The 9,739-nt window shown below is 45.6% G+C and overlaps 1 pseudogene across 1 annotated transcript; it reads left to right on the top strand.

Annotated features, from left to right (window-relative positions):
- Positions 1-352: 352 nt before the first annotated feature.
- On the top strand, positions 353-9,499 carry LOC148995850 (uncharacterized; annotated as a pseudogene). The gene is made up of 5 exons (XR_016168848.1): positions 353-496; positions 580-911; positions 1,050-1,184; positions 2,916-2,980; positions 8,699-9,499. The product of XR_016168848.1 is annotated as an uncharacterized LOC148995850 (transcript).
- The last annotated feature ends 240 nt before the right edge of the window (positions 9,500-9,739 follow it).

The following is a 9,739-nucleotide window of genomic DNA, read 5'->3' as shown; positions in this document are numbered from 1 at the left end:
TCTTGAGGCCACGAGTTAGTATCTTGAGGCCACGAGTTACTATCTTGAGGCCACGAGTTACTATCTTGAGGCCACCAGTTACTATTTTGAGGCCACAAGATAGTTATAATTATTTTTTTTTACCAAAGTGGGACTAGAGGGGCTCCGTAGGATATGTCACCTAGTGTTGGTAGCAAATAAATAAATAAATAAATAAATAAATACAATTTTATATGATTATGTGTTGTTGGTGTAGTTGTTTTTTGAGGAGCAAATCAAAATTTACGCATTTGTGTATTCAAATAAAACACACTGGCATATTAAAACAAACTGTGTCTTCTAATTACTTGTTGATTTAAACATAAGAATGATGATGTTGTCAGAGAAGCCCAGCTCTGACTTCCTCTCGTCTGTGTGGTCGAGGTGTTTCCACTCACAGTACGAGATGTGTGAATGATCACTATAGCAGATATTATTCATCTGGATCAGATCATGAAGATCATACAGCTGCAGATCTGTGAGTTTCTCAAGACACATTTGATTGAGTCAGCTTTCTTTTCATTTTATATCTTAATAAATGTGTATTTCTTTCTGTCATAGATCTGTTCATGTTGTATCAAGCCTCAGAGAGTCTAACAAACACACCAGTAACACACCAGATGTGATTATAACCTGTGATCTTGATATAGAGGAGATTTACTGGTACAAACTGAAATTACCGGATCCTCCAGAGTTGATTGTACGCTCTTTTGATAGTACAGTTGAAGGAGGAGGTAAATATGAAAACATCGCCTATAAACACAAATACTCAGTGAAAACTAACAGTCGTCTGTTCATCAAGAATATCACCATTGATGAATTAGGAGTTTATTATTGTGTGAAAACTAGTGAACCACTAAAATTCAGCAACGGCACCAAAATCTACATCAGCGGTGAGTTATTTTATCATTTCATGTCTTTATAAACCACATGATGGAGTCCATATTGAATATATTGTATGAAGATCTAATAATAGTTGAATTATTCTGTTAAAGACTGAAACTGAAAGATTGAACTATACATTTTTACAGACGTTGTCCAAAAGAATATTACAGACTCGGTCGACATGAATCAGTCAGAAGACGCTCCACAACAGCAGATACCATGGAGAAATATGACCATCTTATCTGTCCTCCTGAATGTGCTTCTGATCATTGCATTAATAGGTTTGTTTATGTTTTACAGTAAAAGTGTCAGTGAACTACAAGGAGACGAACTCTAGATCTACACAAATGTAGCCGTTCACACAGAATGTGTTTTTCTATTCCACTGCCCTACTTTTGCAAAAAAATGTTATGTAAACACACACTAAACTCATTTAACCCTCAGGTGCTCTTCGGTCATTTCTGACCGAAAAATTTTCTGTTTTGAAATTTTAAAAATCACAGCTTCATCTGAATGTTATACAAAACTTGGTGACTTTTATGGCATTGGGTATGTGAACAGAAAAAAAATTGAGGTCATGATCCGAGCAGGCTAAGTGGTCGTAAAAAAAATAGTCACACTTGTGCTCTTCGGTCAAAAATGATCGACCCATAGGAAATGAATGGGAAATTGACAAAAACACAAAAACTTTGAGAATTTTTGTGTGTTCAATCTACAAATCGGCCACGATGCAGAAAAAAAGTGCTCAGCATTGAAGGGGTCACACTCTAAAACAGGGGTGCCCAATCCTGCTCCTGGCGATCGACTGTCCTGCACAGTTCATCTCCAACCCTAATCAAACACACCTGAATGTGATCCTAAAGACCTTAATTGGCTACTTCAGGTGTGTTTGATTAGGGTTTGAGATGAACTGTGCAGGACAGTCGATCGCCAGGAGCAGGATTGGGCACCCCTGCTCTAAAACATCAAGAGTGCAAAACAGACATACCCACCCCTACACACACACATACACACACACTTTTATACACATACACACCAATAAATTTTGATTACAAAAAGTATGTTTTGAATTTTTACAAATCACAGCTTCATTGCGATGTTACGAAACTTGGTGACTTTTATGGCATTATGTATGTGAACACACAAAAAAATTGAGGTCATGATCTAAACAGGCTAAGTGGTCTTAAAAAAAATAGTCACACTTGTGGTCTTTGGTCCACATTTTTTTGGTCCAAAATTTTAAAAAAAATTGTGAATATTTGTTTGTCATTTTTTTAATAAGAAATAGTTTTTGAGATTGTTTTTAACTATATATACAAATCCACCAACAACAACAACAACAAAAAATGTGTTCATTAACAGCTGGGGAATTCACATGCCTCTCCATAGAGAGCTGTACATGCCATCAAGTGGTTACACCATGATTCTACGCCTTTTCTCTATACTGTAACCAGATGGTGCTAATTTTCTTCAAAAAATATTTTTTTTCTGAAGGCCTAGACTCTATATTAAACTAAAATACTGCATTAATATTTTTTGGAAAAAAAATAATAAATATATAGAAAAAAATATATATATATTTTTACATGGCAAAAATAAACCATAAATATTGCATAAATATTGATAAATTCAATCAAATTGTCTCAAAATACTAAATTAAAAAGAATACATATTATAGAACACAAATAAATTGCATTGGTTTTACTGGGATGGAGAAAGTTTCATTTTTAGGTGTCCGGTTACTTTTGACCGGGAAGATAACAAGTGTGACTCCGAAACTAAGAGCACGAGAGTTAACTGTTGCGCTCACGTCTGTCTTCTTTTTCAGCGTCTCGTGCGAGACATGCCGTTACATGCCTTAAAGTTCCTAAAAAAAGTTAAACTTTTAAGAAACTTTTTTCATTCCCCAGGCCTGAATCTCACATTTTTCACAGTAAAACACGTTCTCTGTGAATCGGCTCTTGGACTGTAATGTGTGAATTCAGTGATGTTTCATGTTCAGTGTGTTTCAGGTTTGCTGAAGATTTTAATTGATGCTACTGGAAAATCTGCTGCTCAAAACTCGAATAATCCACAGGTGAGATGCATCTTCAATATTAATATATGTTATATTATTATTTCCTCTATTATCCTGATTCTTACAGTGAAACCTCAAGCTGCATACACACGATTCATTAAATGATCTGGAATGTTTATGACCAGCTGACTGTTTATTATGTCTAATATACTGTATATGGTCGTTCATATATAATATTGTTGTCACGGATCTGTCGGCGTCAGCACCAGATACCTTCACTCCACCTACTCGTTCCGGTTCCCCTGACTACTAATCATCACCACCTGCCGTCACCACCTGCCATCACTTATCCGGACTATCATTCACTCTATATATACTCACCTCATTCAGTCACTCACTGTCTGGTCTCGTCTTTACCACGACTACAGACTCCCTATCGCTATTCCACGTTCCTGCTATCACTTACCTGCATTGATTCTCCAGCCTGTCAGTCTGCCGCCAGTGCCAGTCCTTGGTCCCCGTCCGCTTCCAGTCCGCTCCTGTCTCCAGCTCCGATCCTCTCTCCATTGCTCCTGTCAGCTCTCCGACCTTCCGCTTCTATTCAGATAAGAAAACCATCACCAGACTGTTTACATTCCATCTCCAACTTCAACTACCACGCTACTTACCTTTGTTATCCGTAATCAATAAACTCTGTTCAAACTCACCTGTCTGTGCCCTTCTGTTCTGTGACAGAAGACCAGACCCACCAAACATGCTACAACCAACGCCCACTACCACCACGGCCACGAGTTCCCAGCCTACATCACCCCTTCCCCGGACCAGTGCATCCGTGCTCGCTACTTCCACCGTAGCCTTTTCCTCTGCCTCTGTATGTCCCATGGCCCAACCAGCGCCTTTCTCTGGCGAGGAGGAGGAGTGCAGCGGCTTCCTTCTGCAGTGCAAGCTCTACATGCAAATGATTCCATTCTCGTTCCCCACTGAACAATCGAAGGTGGCCTTTTTCATTTCCCTTCTCCGTGGTCGGGCTCTACAATGGGCTCATGCCCTATGGAAAGATCGTGGGCCCGTAACCAGAACATTCGCCACTTTCTCCAGTCATTTCCTGGAAGTGTTCCCGCCTACCGATCTCCGAGAGAAACCGCCGCATAACCAACGGCTTATGTTTGTATTGCGGAGCTGCTGGACACATGCTATCCACCTGTCCCATTCGTCCACCCCGACCCGCAGTGAGTACTGTTAAACTACCCCTATCCATCTCGAATATGAAGTATACATCTGCTACTATCACTTATATGAACCGTTCCCTTCCAGTTCAAGCGCTAATTGATTCAGGATCCGCCGGTAACTTCATCTCACTCACCACTCTCCATCGGCTCCAAACCAGGCAACGTACCATCCCTCACACCCTTCACGTCCAGTCAATCGTTGGAAAACCTCTTGGCCGGGCCGGATCGGACACCGCAGCCCAGATCTTGGGTTGGAGATCGGCTGGCTTCACAAAGAGGCTATTTCATTCCTGGTGCTGGAGGGCTCGACGGCCGAGATCATCCTGGGACGCCCTTGGTTAGAACTCCACTCACCGCATATCCAGTGGTCCACCGGAGAGGTCTTACAGTGGGGTGAAGAATGCCACCATCGTTGCCTGCCTACCATTCCCAAACCATCTAACCGCCCATCCGCTCCGGTCCAGAAAATCCCTCTGTCCGCCACCTCCGTGGAGAGTCCCCCTACAGAGTTTCTCCCGGAAATTCCTCTTCCTTACCGGGCGTTCCAGGATGTCTTTGATAAACAGCTGGCAACCACCTTACCACCACACCGGCCATGGGACTGTGCGATCGACCTGCTGCCTGGGGCGGTACTACCGCGAGGTAAGATCTATCCTCTGTCCATCCCGGAGCAGAAGGCCGAAAAATAAAAATAAAAAAAAATAACATACAATACTAAAACAACAAGCAGAACACCAAGTTATTGCACACTTCTCATTCCTCCTCGTACAAATCTAAAAATTTTGATTTAAAATTTTGACGGAGTTGGGTATAAAAGAATATTTGTAACGGTTCAATTTGGTTTTTGGAATTCTGAACCTTCTGCCAGAAGGCAAGAGCTCGTACTCCGTATGAAGGATGTGGGACGGGTCTGACAGAACTCTCCGCGCCTGCCTGAGTACAGACTGCTCATAGATGGACTGAAGGGAGAGCTTTTCAGTCCTCTCCATCACCTTCATAGCAGTCTGTACCAGGCGCTGCAAATTTGATTTGGACTGTGTGGAGAGACTGCCAAACCATGCCGTCATCCCATACCTGATGACACTCTCCATCACTGCCTGATAAAATAAAAACATAATCTTCTGACTGACACCAAACACCCTCAGTCTGCGTAAAAAATACAGCCTTTGCTGTAAACGGGAACATAAATGATCAACATGATCACCCCAACTTAACAGGTTATCCAGGTGGATACCCAGATACCTATAAGAAGTAACCTGTTTGATCTCTTCCCTGTGAATAGACAGTGGAGTATGATCCCCCACTGACCGAGGGTCAAACACCATCTCCTCAGTTTTTTTTTGTGTTAATTGTGAGATAGTTCTTATCACACCACTGAACGAAATTATTTACCTCCGCGAAGTACACTGACGGGTCTGAGTTCTGGTGAAGCAGGCTGAGAATGGCAGTGTCATCAGAAAATTTAAAAAACAGGTTGCCTGGGAGACTATTGGTACAGTCATTTGTATAAATAGTGAACAGAACCGGTGAGCTTACGCAGCCCTGAGGTGCACCTGTACTGATGCATTTGGATTCCGAAACTGAGTCGTTAATCCTGACATTTTGGGTTCTATTTGTTAAAAAAGAATGTAATGAATTGAAAGCCGAACTAAAATCAATAAACAGAAGGCGTGCGTAGGCCTTGGGATCCTCCAGATACTTAAGGGTCAGGTGGGTGATGCTATTAATGGCATCGTCTGTACTCCTCCCCTGCCTATAAGCAAACTGGAGTGGATCCAGTTCAGGGTTGACTTCAGATTTCAGTATGGATACCATGTATTTTTCAAAGCATTTCATGACAACAGAAGTTAAAGCCACCGGTCTATAATCGTTGTTTTCTATAGGACAGGGTTTCTTTGGAATGGGAATAATGATAGATTTTTTCCAGAGGGCAGGAACCAAATAGGAATCTGCAGACCTTTGAAACACAGGGCACCATGCAGGGGTTAGCTCTGCAGCAAAGGTCTTTAGAAGAAAAGCAGAGATGCCATCAGGGCCTGCAGATTTCTTCTTGCATACATGGCTGAAAAGTGACTGGATTTTGAGAGGATCAACTACTAACCTTGAACTGGGGTCAGTTGTAATTGACTGTAGTACATTATTGCATTCCAAAGAATAGTCCTGTTTATCAAACCTGAGAAAGAAATCATTAAGTGTGTTTGCTTTACTCAGCTCATCATATGTCATGAGGCCCTTTCTATGTGTTGTCATGTTTGTAACAGCTTTCATGGAGACCCAGAGTTTTTTAGAGTCCATAGAAAGGAGGAGTACATACAGGAAGCCCTGAGCCAAGTATATATTCGACCATCCACGTCCCCTGCCGCCTCAAGTTTCTTCTTCGTGGGCAAGAAGGACGGAGGCTTGCGCCCCTGCATCGACTATCGAGTACTCAATCAAGCCACCATCAAGCACCTTCCTCTGGTCCCCGCAGCTCTAGAACGACTCCGTGGGGCTACCGCCTATTCCAAGCTCGACCTCCGTAGTGCCTACAACCTCATCCGCATCCGTGAAGGAGACGAATGGAAGACCGCTTTCATTACCCCTGCGGGGCACTACGAGTACCTCGTCATGCCCTTCGGATTGTCCAACTCACCCGCCGTGTTCCAGGGATTTATGAATGAGATATTTAGAGACTTACTCCACCAATTTGTCATAATCTACATCGATGATATCCTCATATACTCTCCAGATCTGCCCACTCACATCCGCCATGTCCAAACCGTACTCCAACGCTTAAGAGATCATCTACTCTTTCTGAAACTAGAGAAGTGTGAATTCCATCAAGACACCGTTCAGTTCCTGGGCTACCTCATCACTCCCCGCGGCATAACCATAGACCAGAGGAAGGTGGATGCCGTCAACAACTGGCCACAACCCACCTCCCGGAAGGACCTCCAACGGTTTCTTGGGTTTGCTAACTTCTACCGACGCTTCATCCAAAACTTCAGTCAGACCTGCTTCCCTCTCACAAACCTCCTCAAGGGCGGGGCCAAGTCTCTGTCATGGAACAGCGACGCCACACGGGCGTTTGATAGCTTGAAACGGGCCTTCAGTTCCGCTCCTACCCTCTCCCTTCCTGATCCAGCTCTACCCTTCATCGTTGAAGTGGATGCCTCTACCTCCGGGGTAGGAGCGGTTCTTTCCCAGCGGCAGGGGACTCCATTGCAACTCCATCCATGTGCCTTCTACTCCAAAAAACTGTCCCCGGTGGAGCAGAATTATGATATCGGCAATCGAGAGCTGCTCGCGATCAAACTGGCCTTAGAAGAATGGAGACACTGGCTGGAGGGGGCTCAACACCCTTTTACCGTCATCACCGATCACCGGAACCTCGAATACCTCCGTGAGGCTAGAAGACTCAACCCCCGTCAAGCCCGCTGGGCCCTCTTCTTCACCCGCTTTAACTTCTCCGTCACCCACCGTCCTGGACACAAGAATGTAAAAGCAGACGCTCTATCACGACAGTTCCAGCCCAGTTCTCCTCCTCTCATACCCGAGACCATCCTCCCTCCAGCCATCGTCGTAAGCCCCATTCAGTGGAGTATGGACGATCACATCGCCGAAGCCACCCAATCTGAACCTGCTCCGCCGGGAGGTCCAGAGGGACGGGTTTATGTCCCGACCCGCCTACGCCTGTCCCTCATGGACTTACCTCCCCGGGCTCTGGACACCCAGGCAGCCAATTAACTCTCTCGCTCGTCCAACAACATTATTGGTGGCCGGGTATGGCCTAGGATGTCTCCCGATACGTCAGGGGATGCTCAGTCTGTGCCATGGCCAAGGTTCCCCGTCATCTTCCCGAAGGCAAACTCATCCCCCTACCAATTCCCACTCAACCCTGGTCCCATCTGGGTGTCGACTTCGTCACCGACCTTCCCAGTTCCAACAATCACACCTGCATTCTCGTGGTAGTCGACCGCTTCTCCAAGGCATGCAAACTGATTCCTCTCCCCGGGCTACCTACAGCCTTTGAGACCGCCGAAGCCCTATTCCACCACGTCTTCCGGAACTTTGGAATCCCCGAGGATGTCGTGTCTGACAGAGGTCCACAATTTATCTCCAGAGTGTGGAAGGCCTTCTTCAATCTCCTGGGCGTTTCCGTCAGCCTTACGTCGGGGTACCACCCCCAGTCCAACGGCCAGACTGAGCGGAAGATCCAGGAAATCGGGAGATATCTACGGTCGTACTGCCACGACCACCAGGACTGCTGGAGTCGCTACCTGCCGTGGGCCGAGTATGCACAAAACTTTCTCCACCAATCCACCACAGGACTCACCCCCTTCCAGTGCATACTCGGCTACCAACCTCCTCTGTTTCCCTGGTCCGGAGAACCATCAGATGTTCCAGCAGTCCATCACTGGTCCCAGATACATCGGTCCGTTCGCCATACAGAGGCAGATCAACCCCGTCACCTATCGACTATCACTGCCCGCTCATTACCGCATTGCACCTACCTTCCACGTTTCCCTTCTCAAACCATATGCTAATCCTCTCACTTCTTCCTCCCCAGGGTCTGGTGCTGCGGACGTGCCCCCTCCTCCTACGGATCCGGAGGACGACAACATCTACCGAGTGCACGAAATCCTCGATTCCCAGCGACGGGGCGGCCTGCTGGAATACCTCGTCGACTGGGAAGGATTTGGTGTGGAGGAGAGATGCTGGGTCCAGCGGGAGGACATTCTGGATCCCACCCTACTCCAGGACTTCCATTCGGCCCATCCAGATCGTCCTGCACCCAGGGGCCGTGGTCGTCCCCGTCGTCGGTCCCGCCCGCCAGCTGGAGCTGGCCGTGGGGGGGGGGGGGGGGTACTGTCACGGATCCGTCGGCGTCAGCACCAGATACCTTCACTCCACCTACTCGTTCCGGTTCCCCTGACTACTAATCATTACCACCTGCCGTCACCACCTGCCATCACTTATCCGGACTATCATTCACTCCATATATACTCACCTCATTCAGTCACTCACTGTCTGGTCTCGTCTTTACCACGACTACAGACTCCCTATCGCTATTCCACGTTCCTGCTTTCACTTACCTGCATTGATTCTTCAGCCTGTCAGTCTGCCGACAGTGCTAGTCCTTGGTCCCCGTCCGCTTCCAGTCCGCTCCTGTCTCCAGCTCCGATCCTCTCTTCATTGCTCCCGTCAGCTCTCTGACCTTCCGGTTCTATTCAGATAAGAAAACCATCATCAGACTGTTTACATTCCATCTCCAACTTCAACTACCACGCTACTTACCTTTGTTATCCGTAATCAATAAACTCTGTTCAAACTCACCTGTCTGTGCCCTTCTGTTCTGTGACAATTGTCCTCTTTCAGTGTGCTGAAGATGATTTCTTCATGTGCTCCAGAAACACCAGACCTAGTCAGGAGCAGACCACTACTGTCTACAGACAATGTACCATGTGATACACGTTAGGTGTACCTACATATACTTTTTTTTTTTTACAAACTAAAAAATAAAATTTGCTGTTATTATATTTTAAATATGTGGATTTTAATTTCCATTTCCATTCATGAGTTTTCTGCTTTGTATCTAAATATGCAGTGT

This window comes from Pimephales promelas, chromosome 2 (genome assembly GCF_988280905.1).
Source record: "Pimephales promelas chromosome 2, fPimPro1.hap1.1, whole genome shotgun sequence".
Lineage (NCBI taxonomy): Eukaryota > Metazoa > Chordata > Actinopteri > Cypriniformes > Leuciscidae > Pimephales > Pimephales promelas.
This window is presented reverse-complemented; position numbering and strand designations above follow the sequence as displayed.